The 22792-nt window shown below is 38.9% G+C and overlaps 1 long non-coding RNA gene across 2 annotated transcripts in view; it reads left to right on the plus strand.

Annotated features, from left to right (window-relative positions):
* The first annotated feature begins 1796 nt into the window (after nucleotides 1-1796).
* The window catches only part of LOC137216980 (uncharacterized), a 347516-nt gene continuing 326520 nt past the window's right edge, over nucleotides 1797-22792 (plus strand). For both annotated transcript variants that reach the window (XR_010939964.1, XR_010939965.1), the window contains exon 1: nucleotides 1797-1989. This is a non-coding gene — a long non-coding RNA (uncharacterized lncRNA). The remainder of the gene's footprint in view (nucleotides 1990-22792) is intronic.

Here is a 22792-nt window from a genome sequence, read left to right on the forward strand (position 1 = left end):
CAGTAACCAGCCCAGAAGCCAGCCTTATCCAAAAGTTAGACTTGTGGGAAGTCAGACCACTATCTCTAGAAAACATCTCAGGAAGGCAAACAGTAACCCCTGTAACAGTTGGCCATAAATAGCCAGGACTTGATTAATAACTGATTTTATTAATGAAAACGTCCCTAATTTTTGTCCCTGCTTCCAACTTAGAACTGTCCAGAGAGAGCCAACTATGGCTATGCACACTTAACTAATCACATAGGGTACTTTACTTCTAGTTAGCCTGCCTCCATGTAGCTTCCCCATGACAACAGCCTCCAATCAGGGTATAGCTGAAGCTTTCCCTTTTTTCTCATATAAAGCTTTGCTGCTCCTATGCCTGCCTTTGAGTCTGTGCCAAAATGCAAGTGATGGGCCTGACTCCCCAGCACGCTCTCAGTAAATAACCTCTGCCAATTCTCATTTGGTTGGTCTTTACTTATTTCCACAGAAAGCAAAATCTTGATGCTCGCTGTGCTCATTGCTGGGGTTAATCGCTTATAGGTCCTCTTTGCTAACGTTGCAAGGAAATAAATGTGCGTATACTGTGCTGTATATATACGCATGACTATAAATATTTCTAGGTGTAATCATCTTTATCTGTATTAAACTAAATGTGATTTCATATTGATGTGTCTAACTCTAATCTATTACCACATACATCATTCTAGCCTCCTTCTATTGCTTATATGTAAACTTCTGCAACAGTGAAAAACCTTGTTCTTGCTCTCCACCATCCATTTACTTAATCATTCAATCTAAGTATATATGTATAACACTGTCAGAATTGCTAGTCTTTACCCACATGGGACAAAACTTTACTAAGTAGAATACAGTGGTTATGTACAGTTCCCTTTGCTTTTAGTCTTACAGACTTAACTCATTTTCAAAGTTACTTAGGTCAGCACTTTTTCCCGTACTGCCTTCAGTGAGGTTGTCGTATTTGTAATGCAATTTGTAATACAGTTAGATTCTCTTACCCTAGTGTGCATTCCTTCCTTGTATCCCTACCCTCTTAAATTATTTTTTAATTTTATATACATTAAGGTTTACTCTTTGTGTTGTAAAGTTCTATGGGTTTTGACAAATGCACAGTGTCATATATCTACCATTAAAATACCATTCAGAGTAGTTTCACTGTCTTAAATGGTACCCTGTGCTTCAGCTATTTGATTCTCACTCCTGCATAAACCCCTGATGACCACCAGTTTGTTTACTGTCCAGAATGTCATGTAAATGAAGTTATACAGTATGAGGCCTTTTCAGACAGGCTTCTTTCACTTGGCAGTATGCATTCAAGGTTCATTCATATTGTTCTGTGGATTGATAGTACATTTCTGCTTATCACTAAATAGTATTCCATTGTATGGATATACCACAGTTTGCTTCTTCATTCACCTACTGAAGTACATCTTGGTTTCTGTCAGAATTTAGTTATTAATAAACCTGCTATAAACATTCATGTAGAGGTTTTCTCTAGACATAAGTTTTCAAATCAGTTGGGTAAATACCTAGGAATATGAGTACCGGATCAGATGGTAAGTTTATGTTTAGCTTCGTAGAAAACTGCCAAGCTTTTTCCAGTCCCTTGGCAAACACTGCCAAGTGTTTTCCAAAGTCACTGTATTACTCAGCATTCTCATCAGCAATAGATGAGAGTTTCCTGGTGTTACTCCCTGGATTACATAGGATGTGCAAATTTATATAATTTGCAAATTATATAGCAAAAGGGAGATTATCTGGATGTGCCTAATCTAATCACATGATCTCTTCCTTTAAAAGCAGAGTCTTCTCAGGCTGGTAGCCAAAGAGGAAGCCAGAGAGTTTCCAAGTACATATTGCTGCTGGCTTTGCAATGGAGGGGAGCATGTGAGAGAATCAGAGAGAGCTGGGAGTCACCCCATCCGAGTCTTCAAGGAAATGGAAACTTAGTCCACAACCACAAGGGACTGAAAAATGAGCTTGGAGGTGAGTTTTTTCCCATACGCTTTAGATAAGAGCCTATTCTGTCCAATACGTCTTGGATTTCAGCCTTGTGAGACCCAGAATAGAGAACCTAGTCAAGTCTGCCTGAACCTCCGACCTACAGAACTGGGCTATAAAATGAAGGTTGTTTTAAGCCTGTAAATTTGTGGTAATTTATAGCACAACAATAGAAAACTAATACAGCAAGTTGTCATTGGGTGGCCCTGTTTAATAAATAAGGGAATGAATCATGAGCAAGGAGTATAATGGTACCAAATTCTGAAGAACAAAGATGAAAGCAGTATTAGCTACGGCTAATTTGACTCCAGCCTTGCCTCCTTCTAAGCAGGAAGCAAAGTTTGGCTGCCTAAATTTTGGTTGGTTGCTAGCATTTGATTCTCTCACACTCACTAACGTACCTTCTTTTCCTTTCTGCTAGTCGCACATAATCAGTCTAACACATTGATTTATTCCCTAAGAGAGAGAGATATTTACATGTCACATATAGCTTATTGTAGGATTTTTTATCCCAGAGTGACAAGGTTGGGGAGGGAATCCAAAGCCATCCCTCCCAGTAGAGAGAGCACTGTGGAGAGGAAGAAACAAATGAACAACCCCTGAAACACCGCAATATGTGGATAGCCATCTATTGCATTTATTCTAGTCCTGCCAAGTTGGCAAAGTCAAAGAAAACCATTTCCCCTGGCTGGCATCACTAAACCAGTTTGAGCTCCTAAAATCAAATGAGAAGAAAGGCACAGAGAGCCAGAATGAGCCATTCAAACAAACTAAGCTGATTTTGACGGGTTCCCTGGTAACAAATCCAACTATGGTTATAAATGGGTCACTATAGCCTCCAGCTGTATTTTTTGTTACGTAAGCTTCCTGGAAAAGAGGATTAAACCATATTTAAGATAAACATTTGCTTTTCTATAGCGAATTTAGCACTGTTGTTTAAAGTGCTTTGGAACTGAATTGTGCAGGTGCTAAAATTCTAATTGCCTGTTTTTCCTGACATTCATCTTAGAATTGCTCAAAGAAAGATAGTATCTTTGACTCTTTCACAAAATATAATGACCACAGTTAAAGGAATGGAATGGATAGGAAAGAATCACAAGTAAAATGAAGGCCCTTTAGAAGTCATGTACTCAAGCCATCTATTGGTGAGGAGGATACATCATTTCTCACGAGTCCACTTTAGTTTGCTGATGATTTGGCGGAAAAACTTGTACCTGGTTTATAGTAATAGAAATAGAAAGCAAGAACATCTACTTATGTGGGAGGCCAAAAATCCAGTGTTTCAGTTGAAGATACAGATTTGGGGTTATCTATATAGTTGCAAAACCTGGATGTTTTTAGGGAAATAAAAGTTTTATGAGTCAACCAGGACACTAAAAATGCTTGATTCTGACTTCACATTTTGTTAGACTCCGACAGTGTTGGAACCTGTAGAAACTGTATACGTGTTTCTTATTTTATTTATTTTAGTACCTGCATAATTGCTTAATTAACCTATGGCCTAAGGCCAAGGAAAAGTACAAGCAACTACTCAGGAATAATTGGTGAGTTTAGTCAAGACTTTTAAATTGACTTGGCAGAGTTGCTATGCCATTGTTTGGATCATTAAAATATCCACTGATATGCCCCTTCTTTGATTACATTCTCAAGCTGCCTGGGCTGTTGTATACAAAAATGACATGAGTTACAAAAATGACAGATTGACTTTGGAAAATCAGAGGCCTGAGATAATAAAAATACTTCCATTTGTGATAGTGTTATTCATTATCACCTACTTACATGAAAGGGAGTGGGGAATGGAGCAGAAGACTGTCCCTCCAGAACCTGTTGGAAAGGATCATGCTCCCACTAGCATCCATCTTGAAGGGAAAAATTGAGTTTCAGCATCTCTAGCGTAAGTAAGACAGAGAAGAGGGCTATAATTCAATTCAACAAGTAGAAGCTTTACTCTCCTGCCTAGGTGCTGTGTTGATTATAAGAGCCAAACACTGCCCTCAAGGTGTTTATGGTCTTTTTGGAGATATGACATGAATTTAAAAGATAGAAATAAAGAACACAAATCTCTATATAGTCAAGTGCCACAGTGTGTGGTCACTACTTTGGGGTGGTCTGGAAAGACAGAGGACAACGTGATCAAGAATGGGAACACTTTAAAGCTGAGCTGAAGTTTGAGATAACTTATGAAACAGAGCCAGGTTTGGAAGTTTATGTGTTCTCCAATATAATAGACATTGGCTATCTGATTTTACTCCAACTATTTAGAAGTGGTTCATATTTCTGGGCAGATTTCTGTATTATTGAGGATGTTTATGGCACAAGTAACAGAAAAACAGGCTAACAGTGGCTTCAACCATAAGAACATTTAGTGTTCTCTAAAGGGGAAATCTGGAGGAAGTTGATGTTAGGATTAATTCAACAGAATGATGATGTCAGGGCACTGGATAGGCATCTGTATAATTCTTTTTTGTCCTTTCCTTGTGGTCATTAGGTGACTGAAATAGCTCTAAGCAGCACGTTCTTATATGAGAATGTTCAAAGCAGAAAGGAACACAGGAAAACAAAAGGCTAGATTTTGTAAAAGCTAAAATATGCCCAGTGCCAGGAGATGAACCATGATAGATCTAAGCTTGCTGAGAGATTCTAGGGGAGGAAAATCTTTTCTAGAAGCTCCCAGCAGAATTTCTTTTGTATTGTATTAGCCAGAATTGCATCATATGTCCCCGACTAGTCCATTCACTGGGAAAGGGGAACTGGATTGCCATAACTGGCTTAGACCTATCATGATTTATTTCCTGGGCCTAGGAACATTTTAGCAAACAAAATGTTTCAGAAGGAAGTGGAGTAAATGGCTATGGGGTAAATAAAAAAAACAATATTTGCCACAGCCCTGGAGCTGAATCTCATATTGGACATGCTTTGCACCAGAATCTAATAGATGCTATTTTTGGTCCCCTCTCTCTGTCTCTCTCCCCTTTTTCCTCTCCTTCTTCTTCCTTTTCTCTTTTACTTTTATACCCATGCATACAAACATGATCATAAACATGTCACCTCTAAACACATTGAAAACTTGTATTTAAATAAGCCACCAAGGGAGTGGGGCAGCACGAATTCATTTTTTGCTTGGCTCCCTCCCATGCCTTTGTATGTCAGACAGTATTCACATTTTATGAAATTGCCCAATTAGAATCTCCTGTCGTTCACGAATTTCAACCTGAGATCCTTTAAAATGAAATATGTTGAGGAGTGGTAACAACTTCTAATCAATCATGAGTCAAATGCGGACAGATGGAGTTATTCTTCCTATCCATGGATCCCCAATCTTCATATTATCCCCATCAAATATTAGGGCAGCAGTTACCAAAACATTGGGACTTGATATTTTAACCACTGAGAAAGCAGTGTGATTTAGGTTTCCTGCGGGTATCAAACTACAAAAGAAGTCACATTAAATCATATTTTAAGGCATCAGGCTATAAATTATTTTTTCTTCCTGAAGAGCTTTGTTCCCAGAGAGGCTAAATGCTCAGACAAAATAAATGTAAATAAACAGCCGGAATCAACACAAAGAGGTTTAGGCAAAATGCTTTTCTTGAGTTGGGAGGGTGAGGAAGGGTGAAACACTAGAGGGCACATTATGACCTAATGTTTTATTCATGAAGCATTCTCAGCTCAAACTTCTGAGACATGTAGAGATACTGTACTTTCTATACCATAACCTCGTTTACTGAAGATGTAAATGTGGATTCCTCTAACATTTCTGGCCTTTTTAACTACTGGCTTTGTTTTGGTGACATTATAACGAGATGCTTTCCTCTTTAAGTTAGGAAAACTTTACCATTCACACTGATTTCTGTATTAACTTGTAAGACAAAATTTTCTGCTGGAACACTAAATTGAGCTTAACACATATATTTAAATCTATTGACCCAGATTTTTCCTTTGGTTTGTTTAATTGAAGATCCTTAAGCAACTGTCTCTTTTATTTTAGAGTAATAATTTTGATATTTAAATCATAGACTATTAGAGTTAGAAGGGACCTTACAGATCACCTAGTTCGTTTCCTTTATTTTTCAGATGCGAAAAAAAAAAAAACTGAGTCTGAAGGAGGTTAAGTGACTTGCCTCGTGTCACACAATTAATTAGTGGCAGAGTTAGGGTCTGTAAACCAGCATGTCTGACTTCAAAGTCCATAATTTTTATGCCATACGTGATGCCTCATCTACAGTAACTTTTACCATCATATTAAAGTAGTAGTAAATACATTGAAATCACATAACCCTGTTAAGATCTTGCCTTCCCTAGCCCTGATTAGATACAGGAAATAAATACATCCAGTTGAGCTTTCAGCCAGCCCAGAGAAACAGAGACCACATAGCATAATAATTATGAATATGGGCACTGGAATAAAGCCAGATCAGGGTTCAAATTCTGGCTCTGCAACCTACTTACTACATATAAGAGCAAGTTGCTTAACCTTTCTCGGTCTCTCTTTCCTTGTCTATGAAATGGGAATAAAATTCTCTTCATAGGATTGTTGCTTGAAGAAGTAAATACACATAGAACATTTGGAGTCTGGAAAGCTCCCAGTAGGTGCTAATTCATTACTTTTTATCTCATTTGCTGAGCCAAACATAATCAGAACAGCAGGTTCTGCTCTGATTAGGGTTCAGTTACAAGACCAGTAAGTCTGGTCTAGAATCAGTTTTGCTGCCAAAGAAGTGATAATAAGGAACGTTTGCAATTTGTTTTTCTTTTCTGTTCTCTCTTTTTCTTTTAATTGTCTTAAATGTAATATTACCTTTTTTCTTCTATTTTTCCTCTTTTTAAAAATTGGAAAGAAAATATTTATTAGGAGAAGAAATCAGACTTATAGTAGGTACTGGAGAACGATAATCTGAATATGAATAATTTAGGATACCAGGGGGGTTGTAAGTCTTTATATGTTTCGAGCATCTGTGAAAAATGCTGTGGGAAATATAAAAGACTTATCAAATATAAAATTGCCTTCTAGAACCTTTAACTCATGCCAGAAAGACCAGAATTGTGTGTGTGTGTGTGTGTGTGTGTGTGTGTGTGTATAAAACATTACCACTAGTGACATATATACATCTTTTTAAAAAATGAAAAACACTTGACTTAGTGACTGATTTACACTATCATATCTATCAACTCAGAAGAAATTAAGACCAGTGTGCGAATGTGTGCTAGAACCAGCAGCAGAGGCTTAATTAGTGAGGTAGAAATTGAGCTGGGTGTTGAAAGATGAGTAGAACTTGAAGAGGCAGGGAAGAGGAGGGAGTGCATTTCTGGGGGAGGAAATAGCATAAGTAACATCACGGAGAAGAGAATTTATAGGGTACATTGGCAGCAGTGAGGAAAGGAGTGGGAGAGAAGTAGGATGAAGATAAATTATTAATGAAGCTGCAAGGTTCCCAGTGCCTTTACCTGGGGAGAGGTGAACAGAGTCTAGTCTAGTCCACATTACTAGGGCAGGAAGACAGGCAAAGATAAAATGCTCTGCCTAGTGGAAAGATTATATAGTTGTCCAGAACTCTTCCTGGGCTCTGATTCTAGCATAGACAACAGTGAGTGGTCAGGGTTACGAAGGTTTGCTGTACAGGACAAAAGTTACACACTTCAACACTGTAGTTTCCAACATTTACAATGTTATTCAATATTTTTGCTTCCAGAGTAAAAAAGGGAGAAAATGTACCTTCGCAAATTCCCACTGAAAAGTAGGTTCTGGTCCAGCCTGAAGGGAAAAGTGGTCCTTGAAGCTGAGAGCCTCACTATCTATGATACAGCTCTTTATTTCCAGCTTTACTGAGATATAATTGACATATAACACTGGGTAAATTTAAGGTGTACGATGTGACGATTTGATACATGTATATTTTGTGAAATGGTTACCACAATAAGGTCAGTTAACACATCCTTCTTCGTGATGCTTTCAAAGATGGAGGAGGGGATCTATTTGTGTTGTGGAGAGTGTAAGGATGCAACCTGGAAGATCCATGGTTGATATTATTTGCTGCCACCTCTATTCCTTTCAGACTGTGTAACAGAGCTGTTGTCAACAGAGATGCTGCATAGTGGCGATGACCCAGGACAGTGGTGGGGTTGATACAATCCCTACAATTCTACCATGGGTTTATTGTAGCCTTCTCTCCTTTCACATACAAATAAGGAAAGCTAATTAGCTATTTAATGTACCAGTTTGCTACTTTGGGGGCAAAAAGAATCAAGTCAATAAGTGTTTTTTTTTTTATCAGTTAAGCACCAGCAATCCAGAATTTCTTACAAAACATCTTCAGAAGGAAACACTTCCACCTGGCCAGGAGTAATCATTTACTGCTTGCACCAGTGAGTCCTTTCTGAAAGTATGTAAGGACCTCATGACAAAGCCAGACCCTCACCTCTTTATCAGGCTCCCCTTTCAGTGTTTGGACTTTTGGTGCCCCAGATTTAGTACCTGTTCCCCACTCTGACCTCTGTTGTCAGAACAGCTGCATGTGATTTCTTGTTTCCCATGGTCCTGACACTGGCATATTTCTCACAGTTCTGCTACTGCCAGTGATAACACCATCCTCTCTTAACATTTGCAGAGTGATTAACATGTGTCAGTCACAGTGCTAAGTTCTTTACGAGCATTATAAAGTTTAATTCTCACAGAAACACTGTGGGATGGATACTGATAGTATGTCCCCACTTTTTTTTTTTTAACAGATGAGAAAACTGATGCATAGAGAAGGTAACAACCTTGCCCAGAGTTAAACAGTGAGCGTAAGAGTATACATTCTGCTCTAGGCAGTTTGGTTCTAGAGACCACACTAGCAACTACCGTGAAGAAACTGGCAGCTTAAGGAAGTTCTGGATATATTTCAGAGCTTCTAGAAGAGAGTAGTAAAAGAACTTCTCTGGTGAGTTAACCAGAGTCTTACCAAGAATAGAACAGATTAGATTTTTAGGTGCATTTCTGTGAATTTTTACAATGCCTCACATTATACCAGTTTTTAAAAAATGTCAGCCAGCGACTTAGGGACTATAGTCAGGAGGGGCTGGAGAAGGGTGAATTGGATAGAGGATGGATGGAGGGAGCTGTTCCTCACTCTGCCCAGAGGGAAATGGTTGTTCCAACAAAAATGGGCAAGTGGAGGTTGTTCAAAACAAGTGCATTCCACATTCTTTTCCCTTAGGACTAATGTAATATTGACTGATTGCTTCAAATTCATCATTTGGTTAGTCAATAATATTGACTGATCTGTGGCTGGGTGCAACACATTATGCTAAGTAATGTGGGGCGACATAAAGATATCAAGAATGCAAATTTGCTTTCCTGGGGCTGCTAGTAAAGAGCATGAATTGGGGACAACACACAGGTTGAAGACAATAGAGCACATACTAGGACATAAGCACATAACAAAAAGTCATTGTAGGTGTAGGACAAAGATTCTCAAGGTTCTGCATCAAGATGGCTCAGAATCACCAACTCCTACCTTGCAGTGAGTCGTTTTCAACTTTTGTCAGCATTCTCAGGAGAAGGTTTGGGGCATGCCCTTTGAATGCTCACTGAGTGATATCCATAAAGCAAAGTTTCTCAAATCTGACTGTGCACTAGACTAACTTGTTGAACTATTGGCACATACAAAATTCCAGTTTCCTGCTCAGATCTACTGAATTGAAATTTTTCAGGTATTTGGGGCCTGAAATCTCTATTCTTAACAAGAATTATCTAGAGAAAAATAATGCTAATACTGCTTGTCTTAGTCTGTTTGGAGTGCTATAACAAAACCACCATAGACTGGGTAGTTTAAACAACAAATATTTATTTCTCACAGTTCTGGACACTGGGAAGTCCAAGATCAAGGTGCCGGCAGTTTCAGTGTCTGGTGAGAGTCTGCTTCCTGGTTCATAGATGCTGTTGTCTCACTGTGTCCTCACATGGAGGAAAGGACCAGAGAGCTCTCTGGGTCTCTTTTATAAGGCCACTAATCCCATTCATGAGGGCTCCACCCTCATGACCTAATCACCTCCCAAAGGCCCCACCTCCTAAAATACCATCACACTAGGGATAAGAATTTCAACATATGAATTTTGTGAGGACACAAACATTCAGTTTGTGACACTGTTGATTTCATTTACAACAGGGCAATGGCATGGGGAATCAAATGAGATATAAAATGTGAAATTGACAAACTATAGTTACATTTATTTAAAGTCTTCTGTGTGCCAGCTATAATGCTGAGTGCTTTAATTGTATTATTCAGTTACTCTCTACAGCATTCATGTGAGTTTCAGCTGTAGCTTCTTCATCCAAGCTATGTAGTTTTGAAGAATATATACCAAAATGTTAACACTGACTACCTTCAGGTGATGAGATATGGATAATCTTCATTTTCTTCCTTATACTTTATGCATTCCACCCCCTTTTTCTTTATATTTTAAATAATTTTATTTATTTATTTGTGGCTGTGTTGGGTCTTCGTTGCTGTGCATGGGCTTTCTCTAGTTGTGTCGAGTGGGGGCTACTCTTCGTTGCAGTGCGCGGGCTTCTCATTGCAGTGGCTTCTCTTGTGGAGCATGGGCTCTAGGCATGTGGGCTTCAGTAGTTGCGACTCGCAGGCTCTAGAGCACACGCTCAGTAGTTGTGGCACATGGGCTTAGTTGCTCCATGGCATGTGGGATCTTCCCAGACCCGGGCTCGAACCCGTGTCCCCTGCATTGGCAGGCGGATTCTTAACCGCTGCACCACCAGAGAAGTCCCCACCCCCTTTTTCTTTTGCAAAGATCATGTGTTAACTTTTTTAATCAGAAAAATTTCCAAGTCCATAAAAATTATTACAAATTTTTCAATTAAACCTGGGCAGTCCACATTCATAGTACTAGCAAATCTGTAAAATGTTATTTGAGCAAAGTGTTCTGAGATTAAGAAATAGTTGAAGATGATTGGGCTAGATATTAAATACCCCTATCAAAATGTTGCCATGTAGCATTCCTCCATTTTCATGGAAATGTCCTCCATTATCTTGGAGGATCGCAGAGAATGAAGTCTGGATAGAAATGTTTGTAAGGGAAGAAAGAAATGAGGAAAATTCGAGTATGGGACATACTTAGTTCCAACACTGTACCACAGCAAGGAACCCCAATTATTATGAGGACATTATTAAGGTCTTTGGCACACCACAAGGGAGGGTGAATATATGGAAGCAAAGATGGAGGACTCTGCAATTATATGTTACTGATTTCACAGTTTTGCTCTAGACTGGCTGGATTTGGTACACCCCAAACTCAAAAGTATTAACATGCGATGGTCACCAGCTGGGTATGTACTCTAAATGTGGATGCTTTAAATCCTGCCAGAAGTCTATAATGCATCCACAATCCATCATACCATTTGAAGATTTGGCACTTGTCCTACGCATGCCACTTTACTTCCTTCAGAGCATGGTAATTCAATAGTGGCATCATTAGCATAAGTAGAAGCAGCAGCCAGTAAAGTGCCTTGATTAGTATCAGCATAATGGGTCACATATCCTGAATGACACTTATGTAAGTCTACTTTCCTGCTTTCTGTCCTCATCCCTATTCTTGCTTAAGAGGACAGATTTTTATCTGTTTTCTGCTTCCTTTCTGCTGCTCTTCTAAATCACCATGGAAATGAGTGAATGGTCAAAACCAAATGCAAACTAAGGTGGTTAATGATTCAAAAAGCCATCTGAAAGGAGACTAGCTCAAGCCCTAGTTTACTTTTAAATCGTAGTTTAAGAAAATAATTAAAATCAGGAGGAGGAAAAATATACTTAAAGAATGTACCCCAGGGCTTCCCTGGTGGCACAGTGGTTGAGAGTCCGCCTGCCGATGCAGGGGACGTGGGTTCGTGCCCCGGTCCGGGAGGATCCCACATGCCACGGAGCGCCTGTGCCCGTGAGCCATGGCCGCTGAGCCTGCGCGTCCGGAGCCTGTGCTCCGCAACGGGAGAGGCCACAACAGTGAGAGGCCCGTGTACCGCAAAAAAAAAAAAAAAAAAAAAAGAATGTACCCCAAAGGAGAGGCTAAAACGTGCTTAGTATTTGTTTTATTTGTATTATACAGTTCAGTTCTTCAGATGAAAGCTGCAGCCTCTGTGTGATACCCCCAAAGTACTTGAAATTCAGAGTCCCCTTTTCTTGAGAACCCATGGAAATACAGTACACATTTGTTTTGGCCACCCACTGGCCACTCAGTATTCATTTACCTTTTATAATAGCAATTTGTTTTCCATTTGGAAAATTACCTGCCTTTCATAGTATGCAGTATGGATCAAGTAGTCAATGGAAGTATTGTGCCCTCAGAATAGGAATTCTGAGGAATATTGGGGAAAGAAATGACTAAGAGAACAAAAGGACTGATTGAAATTTGTGGGATGAGATTCAGACTTATATTACTTTGAATATCAGAAGAGATGCAACTTATTTTGTACTCCAAATTGGATGATACAGGGTATATTTGTAACCAGGAACATCAAAGAATGGAAAGAAATACACGAATTTTTAGTGCTTATCTCTGGGCATGAGATTATTGCTATTTAGCATTTTCTTCTTTATAAAAGGGATGCATGCTTATTATGTTACATTTAAAATCACATAAAACACTCCAATATATTTGTTTAAAAATACCTCAGTACATGTGCTGCCCTAGTTTGGGAAGTCAGGCAAGGCTTTGTCTGGTGAGATGGCACACTTCATCCCACAGTCATCACCCCAAACACCCTGAAGACTTCAAGAATAGGTTCCCTTTCTTTTCTCAGGACAATGAATTAATCATTGTTCCTAGCACCTAAGATTTGAAATTTTCAGCACATATAATTCATGTGAATGTACAATCCAGCATATGTACCTCATGAGAAACTTTGATATATTCTGAGCCAAATCCCAAGAAAGACCTTATAATTCTCAGTTTTCTTAGTGCAAGTGTATGGCCTCTCCCGTTGTCTTTGCCTCTGTCAATCTGAGTCTGGGCCCAGGAATCTTCTTTTTTCCCCTCTCTCTCATCTTTTCTGCCCTTGTCTTGGGTCTTTGTTCCTGGCAGCACGTACCCCAGAACAGTTTATTCTATTACTTCTGTGGTCTTTCTTGCCTGATCAGATTTATAAAAAGTTCTCTTAGATCTTTACAACTCTGTCTCCTGTTGTAAGCAGCCCACACAATCCAACTGATAACTCATTCTCTATGCATCTGCAGCATATGTCTTTTGCACAGGCTGGTGCAAACCACAGGACTGGTTTGCATGTTAATGACAGCATCATTTTCTCCCTAAAATTTCATGGCCCTTTCTCACGAATTTCAGTATAATTAAGACCATATTTTAATTGCCATATATTGGAGACTGAAGTTATCCAGGGTCACTCCCTAGTTCACAATCACTTCTGGGAGTCTGGTGGGAAGAAGAAAATCTGCTTTTGAGGTGCTCTTTTTTGCAAATTGATAAAACTTAGAATATAAGTACTTGAATTGTGATTTTTTTCCCCTGGAAACATAGATCAGCAATGAGTAGAAATGTTATATATGGCAAGAATCAAAATCTGGGAGGTTTATACTTGAGTTATTGATACAGAGTAAACTTTGTCCAGATACAAAGTAGTGATTCCACACATGTATATTTTACTTTTAACTTTTATATTTGTCTGGGGTCTTTGAGACGAAGGGACTTAATCTACCTCCTCTGTAATATCTACCTTTACGACTCTCGGCTATACTAATCTTAGTCTTTTCTGACATGTTTTGTCACTTTCAGTCTATTTCAAATAATCAGTACCTAAATGAGGACTGTACTGCATTAGTCTTAATGTGTTTCATGTCTCTCTAAATAGATTTTAAGCCTTGGAAGGAAGAATTGGCCTGAGTCTTTCAATCTAGGTTCTGATCTCAACTTGACCACTATTCACAGGGAATACCACAGTGGGCATGACAGATAACATATCTGATTTCATGGACCTTACATCTAGTGGAAATGAAAAGAAACACACACTAAGCAGTTTAATAAGCAAGATAATTTCAGTAAGTTATGAGTGCTATGAAGAAAAGAAAAGGGATTATGCTAGAGATTTATTTGTGGAGAGTACAAAGGCCCTGTAGTGGTTTGTACAATAAATATGTATAGAGCATAGTGTGGGGGGAGGGGGGAGAGAAGTTAGCGAGGTAGGCAAGGGCAGATGAGGAAGGCCTTTCTTTTGTACGTTGTTAAGAATTTGAATTTCATTACACTGTTTTAAGCAAGGATGTGGCTTAATGTGTTTCAAGAATATGACTCTGACTGCTGTGTAAGAAAGAATATAAAGGAGCAGAAGTAGAATTGAGGAAGCCTGCTATGGGGTATTGAGTGCCTATATCCTAAATGAGAAGTGTTGGTGACTTGGATTAGGATTGCAGAAGTTGAGACAGGGAAGAGTGGTTAAATTTTAGATATATGTATTTTGGGGGGAGACTTTTAAGGATTTTCTGATGGATTTTATTTGGTGGCGATTATGGCCTGAAGAGTTCAAAAGAAGACATGATTGAAAGATGTATTTCTATGTTTATACTGTAAAATTCTGAACGATAAATTTAATATGACCAGAAAAGGAATTACTGCTCACATTTCTCTGCATACTCTGGGCAAGACTCGCATTTGTGGTCATCATCAAAAGAGCACAGTAACAACTTTAAAGAGTCAGTATAAACCAGTATTCACAAGAGGCAGGATGGATGATGTAGTGTTACGAGTAATGGTGTAACCAGCATTAAATAAATGGCATTAGGAAACTGCAGAGGCAAGAGATCTATATTATTTTATAATAAACTGGTTGTGAAGAGCCATGTTATTGTGAATAATACCAGTATTGTTTTTTTCATGGTGAAAGATATAAAATTAGCTAGAAATGGCCCATTTAACAATAAAATACACAAAAAGGTTGTTTCGGGACTTGAGCAGAAAGAAATAGTGCCTGGGCATGACTTAACATTCTTCATGTGCATTGTTTGTATAGTAAACTAATACAAAAGTATCCCTTCTCTATCCATGATTCTAAATATTTTTTATCCAGTATTCTAAATCTTCATCAGTAAAACACTGTACTTCATATGGGCCCACTGATTTTATAATATGTTTTAAAATCAAGTTGTTTATACAGTCAGGGGCCCCACAAAAAATATTTACCCAGGCTGCCCACCCCACAACCAAGGAATGGCCCTGGTTCTGTTTATCCAGGCACCCAAGTCATATTTCTTTCCTCATACTAAGAATCCACATTTCTTCTCTCACACACATATACACATGGTAATTTTCTTTCAATCTAACATCATCAACAGAGGTATTCTAAAAATGTTAATTTTCAAAAAACCTTAAAGTTGCCTCTTTAAGAACTGAAATGTTTAGCAAAGCAGCAAGTAATAAATTATATTTTATGTAAATTCATATCCAAGGTGATAAGATCAACATAATATAAAAAATTTTGCTTGATGACTGAAGAAACAGATCAATATGACTATCAAACATCAGGCCAGGGCTTCCCTGGTGGCACAGTGGTTGAGAGTCCGCCTACCGATGCAGGGGACTCGGGTTCGTGCCCCGGTCTGGGAAGATCCCGCATGCCGCGGAGCGGCTGGGCCCGTGAGCCATGGCCACTGAGCCTGCGCATCCGGAGCCTGTGCTCCACAACAGGAGAGGCCACAACAGTGAGAGGCCCGCGTACCGCAAAAAAAAAAAAAAAAAAAAAAAAAAAAAGAAAAACATCAGGCCATGTAACACATTATCATGTCCTTGGTATTTATTTATGTATGTCAGCCATACTCCAAAGAGCCCCAAATTTCAGTGTTTTAAATTGCTTGAGTATAGTCTTAGGAGTTTTATCTGTTCGCTTATTATAAGAATGTATGTCAGGACTTCCTTGGTGGTCCAGTGGTTAAGAATCCACTTGCCAATGCAGGGGACATGGGTTTGATCCCTGATCCAGGAAGATCCCACATGCCACAGAGCAGCTAAGCTTGTGCACCACAAATACTGAGCCTGTACTCTAGAACCTGTGAGCCACAACTACTGAGCCTGTGAGCCACAACTACTGAAGCCTGCACACCTAGAGCCCATGCTCCGCAACAAGAGAAGCCACTGCAATGAGAAGCTCGCGCACCGCAGCGAAGAGTAGCTCCCACTCGCCACAACTAGAGAAAGCCCAGGTGCAGCAACAAAGACCCAAGGCAGCCAATAAATTAATTAATTAATTAAAAACATATAGCCTTGTTTAATAGTCAAAAAATTGAAAAGTAAAAAAAAAAAGAACGTATGTCATTTTTCATTGTGGTATGTCAGCCTGAAATGACAACTTTCTTTACTTGCTTGTAGCTTCTGATTTGATGCTTCTAATCTTCTATAGATTGGAGAATGAGATACGTTTATTTTCTTGTATACAAAGATACATAGATATATGAATCTGAGCAAAGGATGAAATAGTTCTTCTATGGGACAAAATACTTGGGCTTTATTTAATTCCTGGGATTTATGTGAACTACCTCAGGTTTAATTTTTTGTTTGTCTATTTCTAGTTTCCAGGTTGAAGTTGCTGGAAGTCTAATATTCTTGTGTGTGTTAAGACTAGGTTTTATATTTTGTATACCTCTATCTTATTATTTTATAAACACCAGATTTGACTTAATATCCTTAACCAGAGGGAAATAATTATTAAATTAATTAATTAGGGGCATGTTTACACCTCTGATGTTGACATTCTTCCTGTTTATAGGAACTTGTGTTCCCCTTTGCTCATTAGTTTTTAGTGTTTGTCAATAAAAGAAAAACAGTACTTGGATTTTGCCAGTGTATGTGAACTGCCTAACCTAGCAGGGTCCCAACCCAAGTCAATAGTTTAATTGAATGAAAGGTTCTCTGGAAGGCTCATGGTTTTATGTAAAAGCAATAGAATTTTCAACATATCTATTTAATGTGTTTACTAATAGCAATTAATTATTTTACAATGAAGCTCAGTTGGTTTTTTTGTAATGCAAACTTTTACCTTGCTTCCCTGGGTCTCCCTCCCTACTAAACTCTCAAGAGTCATGAAGAATGCCTATGATTTTGGCTTTCTTAATCTACTGGTACTATGCAACAGTACCACAACAGTCCTCTAACATCCTTTAAAATAGTAATGAAACTTCTCTTTTTCCTTTGAAAAATTTGAATTCAGGATGGCCTCAATCTACCCTCTGGACTCTCACCTGTGTCCCTTGTTCTATGAGTTATTCACTGTGACAGATATAACTGAACTACAGATCTTTGAGAAATAGCAGCAGTCTTATCTTTCTTTAACTTCTTTTCCTTAATAAAATAACCTTAGTAACCTTTCTAGCCTATAGGAGAATACCTATCAAAGGAGGCCCTAGGAGTCTTTTAAGCTTTCAGGTCAGCCGTATGCTTTTGAAGAAAGGAAATCTGTTAGGATTCAGGAGACCTGGATTATTCTTTGTGTTTCCTTGGTAGCTCATTTGTTGACCTTGAATAAGTCACTGAAGGCCTCACTAGGCTTCGAATTCCTCACTTATAAAAATAGGTATAGCTCCTGATTCCTGTTTGTTCTCCAATTTTATCTCCCTAATAATGTTGAAATTTACTCATTCGAAGAATCTCTCCTTTGGCTCATGGCCTATTTATTATATGGTGGAGTTGGAATAATGAAAATGAGAGGACTTCCTAGAGGTAAAGAAGGAAGGTACCAACAGCACAGCTTGAATACCACATGACTGAATGATTATTCCCTACCAAAATTCATATGTTGAAACCTAATCCCCAGTGTGATGATATTAGGAGATGGGACCTTTGGAAGGTGATTAAACCATGAGAATGGGATTAGTGCCTTATAAAAGAGACCCCAGAGAGCTCCCTCACCCCTTCTGCCATGTGAGAACACAGTAAGAAGTTGCCGCCTGTGAACCGGGAAGCAAGCTCTCACCACACAGCAAATCTGCCAGTGCCATGATCTTGGACTTCCCAGCCTATAGAACCGTGAGAAATAAGTTTATGTTGTTTATAAGCCCCCCGTCTGGTATCTTTGCTGTAGCAGCCCAAAGTGAACTAAGACACCACAGATGCATATGTAGCCGTCCCTCATATCTAAGCCTTTGTTGAAGAGCTTGAGGGGTTACCAGACAGGACATGCAGTGGCTGCTTTGGACATCCCTGTCAAATACAAGTCCCTCAGCTTGTTGAACATGATTGCTACCCTGCTTAGAGCTAACTCACTCGCTCGCTCTCTTGCTCTCTCGTACTCTTCCCTCCCTCTTTCTCTTTCTCTTCCAATCTCAGTCTCTCTCTGCCTAGGCAGGATAAATAACCCTTGAGTTCAGAGAAGGTTGGGAAAGATGGGACATGTGTTGATTCTACATGTAAGAGACAATGATTCCTTCTGGCCTTTCACCAGGAGTGTCACCAGCTAAGTCTCTGTTATGGACTGTTTGTGTACCCCCCAAATCCATATGGTGAAGCCATAGCCACCAATGTGATTATATTTGGGGTGGGGCCTTTGGGAGGTGATTACGTTTAGATGAGGTCATGAGGGTGGTACCCCATAATGGAATAGGTGTCCTTATAAGAAGAGAAAGACCTCAGAGCTCCCTCTATCCACATGCATGTACCAAGGAAAGACCATGTGAGCACACAGTGAGGAGATGGCTGTCTGCAAGTCAGGAAGAGGGCTCTCACCAGAACTAGACTGTGCTAGTACCCTGATCTCAGACTTCCAGCCTCTAGAATTGTGGGAAAATAAATGTCTGTCATTTAAGCTACCCGGTAATTGTATTTTGTTATAGTAGCCCAAGCTAACAGAATCTAAAACAAAAATCCATGAAAATGGGTAAAGTTGTCTCTGAGTTACATTGTTTCACCTATTACTGGAAATATCCAAGTCTCACTATTTGATTTTTTTAAATAAAAAAATCCACTTTAGCCACTCATGTATGCATATGATCTAAAAGCCTCAGCACTGCAGCCTTGCGCTGAGGAAAATGTATGGCTTAAATCAATTCCTGTGATGGTCAAAAAGGCAAGACGAGGGAAATGTAACAATTTGGAGAGGAAATAAAAGCCTCCATGGTACTGTATGTATGTGCTGTGAGCTTTTTACTGAAATTCCCCTTTCTTTTTTCCTACTATTTAATGCAAATAAATAACTCCCTTCTTTCAAATGTCCCCTCCTCCTACACCCCCATTCTGCCTCATTCCCAAAGGCCCCCTGCAGTTTATAGAGGTGGTGTCATCTGCTTTAAAACATCTGAGTAACTTGCCCTTTTGCTGAATAAATTTGTTCACCATTTAGATCCCTTGGCTCTCACAACCTTAGTCATAGTGCTTACTTTGTTAGTAATCTTTATTAATATTTCATCAGTCATCTTCTTTCCAAAGGGATGAGGTTTGCACTTTTCCTGCCGTGCTGGGAGGGAATGATAGAGGTGGAAAAGCTTACTGATTTACAAAAAAGATTGCAAACTATTATTCTCCTAGTAATTTTAAAGTGCACACGCTGCATACTACTTTCTGATATAATCATATCCCTGCCTGTTAAGCTTGACATGCATGAAATCCATAATCGGAGTTGGTTTTCTAAAGAGGGAAATCACTTCTTATAGGAGCAGTAAGGGAGGCAATGGAGTCATCCTTTAAAAAAAAATCTATTCAGATATCCATTCCACTAAAATAAGCATAGACTTAGGTCAGGCATACTTCCTCAGGCTCCCTCTTACATCCACTTCACTTCTACCTTTCCACTTTTAATTACAGACTTTGATGTCTAGGCCTACTCAAAAGTTTCTCATCTATTCAAATTTCAAATCTTACTTTCTAATTATTATAGTTCCTTCTCAAAACTCTTATTTTTTCCCAACTCACATCGTTTTGGGTTTGGTCTTATGCCACTTTGTACACTAAGAGTTTTTGGTGTGCCAATTCCGTCAAGCTACAAACCGTATCTTAAAAATCTAGAATGACCATACATCTCAGTTTTCTCAGGACAGCTCTTGTTTACCACTTGTTATTCCATTATAACTTAACAGTGACCCCTTTTTCCCTCAAAAGTGTTCTGGTTTCAACCATAAATTATATGGTCACTTTATCAACATCCCATCGATTGCTGTACCTTACAATCTATGCTAGGTAGGAAGCTAAGTGTTCAATATGTATTTGTTAAAGGTAATCAACCTGCTTCTTGCCTTGTAATTATATTACCATTATTTATTGCCTATGTTATCTCAGGTTAATGTGTCATAGCCTTTATATATATTATCACTTCAATTCCAACATCTCTGGTGAGGAGTCTTATCAACAGATGTCAAATGTGGAACTTGGTTCAAGCAGAAACTGACTACGTGTTTGATAACTGAGGTAAAGTTAGATCTCAGCCTTATTTTCAATCCTGAATTGAAATATAGGAAGCTGCCAGCTACCTATATTCATTAAGGGAAACAATCATGGATACAACAAAGCACATTATTCAAAACCATACAGTATTATAAATCATTTTGTTTGAAGATTTCCTTTCTACCCATCATATTTAATCTGATACTGATGTTAGTTTCCTTTCCCTGAGTTCACACATACCGTTCCACTCAATAATCATTGTACATGGCAATGTCAAGTAAAAGTGCTGGGGTCTTGAGAGAAGGAAGCAAACTAGATTTCTTCTCCACACAGAGCTTAGGTACACTCTAGTTAGTCCCTGAACTCCCTCAATATTCAAGGCTGCACTTGGATAGGACCTGCAGCCAATCAGAAGTGCTTGGAAGCCTATGAAAGAACATTTGCCCATCTACCCCTCCTGTCAGGCATACAGTGAAACCGTTTCTGAGAGGTGAGGCATCCTATTGTCACTAGTTGTCCAATCCCTTAAAAGCTTCTCAGTACCAAACAATTTTCAATTTGTTTAGCAATACACTCTAAGCCCCTCCTCCCTTAGAGTCAGCTCTCAACTTATCTTTCCAGTTGTATCTCTTAGTACACTCCTTTCAGCAATTCACTTCAGCTATGCAACACTACTCATGGTTACTAAATATGCTTTTGACTTCTTAACAGTCCTGTGTGAGTGTGTGTGTGTGCGCGCGCGTGTGCGCGTGCATGTGTGTGCTATTCTCCCTCTCCTAGAATAGCTTCCTCTCCTGTTCTCCTGTCTCTCCTTATCTGAATCCTAAATATCTTTTTTTAGGCTTAACTCAAACACCATTTCCTTTATATTCTTTCTTTCCAAAAGCAATATTTCCCTCCTCTGATCTCCCAAAACACCTTAATTTCCCCTCTTTTATGGTTTTCATCACCTTGTACCCTGTATTATTTATTTGTACATGAATCTTTTTTTAAATTGAAGTATAGTTGACTAGAAATATTATTTTTTTTATTGGCGTATAATTGCTTTACAGTGTTGTTAGTTTCTGCTGTACAACAAAGTGAATCAGCTATATGTATACATATATCCCCTCCCTCTTGGACCTCCTTCCCACCCCCGCTCATCCCACCCATCTAGGTCATCACAGAGCACTGAGCTGAGTTCCCTGTTCTATAAGCAGGTTCCTATTAGCTATTTTACGCATGGTAGTGTATATATGTCAATTCTAATCTCCCAATTCATCCCACCTTCTCCTTCCCCACTGTCTTACAGTATTATCTTAGCTTCAGGTGTATAGTAGAGTGATTTGATATTTTTCTTTTTTCTTTTTTTTTTAATTTATTTTTTGCGGTACGCGGGCCTCTCACTGTTGTGGCCTCTCCTGTTGCTGAGCACAGGCTCCGGACGCGCAGGCTCAGCGGCCATGGCTCACGGGCCCAGCCGCTCCGTGGCATGTGGGATCTTCCCGGACCGGGGCACGAACCCGCGTCCCCTGCATCGGCAGGCGGACTCTCAACCACTGCGCCACCAGGGAAGCCCCTGATTTGATATTTTTATAGATTATGCACCATACGAAGTTGTTACAATATTATTGACTGTGTTCCCTGTGCTGTACATTACATCTCTGTGACTTATTTATTTACAACTGGTAGTTTGTACCTCTTAATCTCCTTCACTTATTTTGTGTATTCCCCCGCCCTCCTCCCTTCTGGCAACCACTAGCCTGTTTTCCACATCTGTGAGTCCTTTTCTGTTTTGTTATATGTGTTCATTTATTTTGTTTTTTAGATTCTATGTAGTCAGTTCCATTAAAAGTTATTACAAAATAATGGCTATAATTCCCTGTGCTGTACAATATATCCTTGTTCTTTATCTGTTTTATGTATAGTAGTTTGTATATCTTAATCCCATACCCCTATTTTGTCCCTCCCTGCTTTCCTCTACCCTCTGGTGACCACTAGTTTGTTTTTTATGCCTGTGAGTCTATGTCTGTTTTGCTATATACATTCATTGGTATTAGTTTTTAGATTCCACATATAAATGATATCATACAGTATTTATCTTTCTCTGACTTATTTCACTTAGGATAATACCTTCCAGGTCCATCCATGTGTTGCAAATTGCAAGATTTCATTCTTTTTATGGCTGAATAATATTCCATTTTATATATATATATATATACACACATATGCATATATATACACACACACATATATACATACATACATATCACATCTTTCTTTTTTTTCCAACTTCTTTATATATTCATCTGTCATTGGACACTTAGGTTGTCTCCATATCTTGGTTATTGTAAATAATGCTCCAGTGAACATTGGGGTGCATATATCGTTTTGGATTAGTGTCTTCATTTTCTTTGGATAAATACCCAGGAGTGGTACTGCTGTATAGTGTGGT

Source organism: Pseudorca crassidens, chromosome X (genome assembly GCF_039906515.1).
Source record: "Pseudorca crassidens isolate mPseCra1 chromosome X, mPseCra1.hap1, whole genome shotgun sequence".
In the NCBI taxonomy this organism is placed as follows: domain Eukaryota; kingdom Metazoa; phylum Chordata; class Mammalia; order Artiodactyla; family Delphinidae; genus Pseudorca; species Pseudorca crassidens.